Source organism: Sinocyclocheilus rhinocerous, unplaced genomic scaffold (genome assembly GCF_001515625.1).
Source record: "Sinocyclocheilus rhinocerous isolate Xijiao unplaced genomic scaffold, SAMN03320098_v1.1 scaffold2275, whole genome shotgun sequence".
Classification (NCBI taxonomy): Eukaryota; Metazoa; Chordata; class Actinopteri; order Cypriniformes; family Cyprinidae; genus Sinocyclocheilus; species Sinocyclocheilus rhinocerous.
In genome coordinates, this window is record NW_015636540.1 from 78,476 (window position 1) to 79,002 (window position 527).

Consider the following 527-nt stretch of genomic DNA (forward strand, 5'->3'; position numbering starts at 1 on the left):
CTAGTAAGAAAAAAAATAACGTGCTTTAAAAGCCAGAAACACAACTGTAGCTGTATAACTTTACAACAGCAGCACTGCTTTAAAAATAAAAAAAAAGCAAAACAGAAAATACTTATTTGACATCAATGTTTTCACATCAAAAAAAAAAAAAAAAAAGCAAAACAGCAAATACTTATTTGACATCAATGTTTTCACATCAAAAATGTAAAAAATGCTCTCGAATCACTCTTGTGGTGCTTTGATGTCCCACACAGAACGGTCTGCAGTGCTGCTTCAAGTCAAACACCTACAGTATTGTGTTTTATTAGGAGACGCACAACTTTTCTGTGGCTTCATAGGTAATATTTTCATTTACACAATTTAGCAAAATCAGACAATATTGTGTCTAATATATACCACAAAATTAACTCTTCTTATTATTGAATTGTTGTAAATAAATATCACATTTGCAACTGGTCAGTGTTCAATAAATGCTGGGAAATCACTTCACGTAACCCTACAAGAGTGATTACTGATAAACTGTCTGA

General features: G+C 31.5%; 1 protein-coding gene across 3 annotated transcripts in view; it reads left to right on the top strand.

The window, feature by feature from the left end:
- LOC107747907 (filamin A-interacting protein 1-like) overlaps positions 1-527 on the top strand; it is a 56,631-nt gene that overhangs the window by 25,131 nt on the left and 30,973 nt on the right. The gene's annotated exons all lie outside the window — the stretch shown is intronic.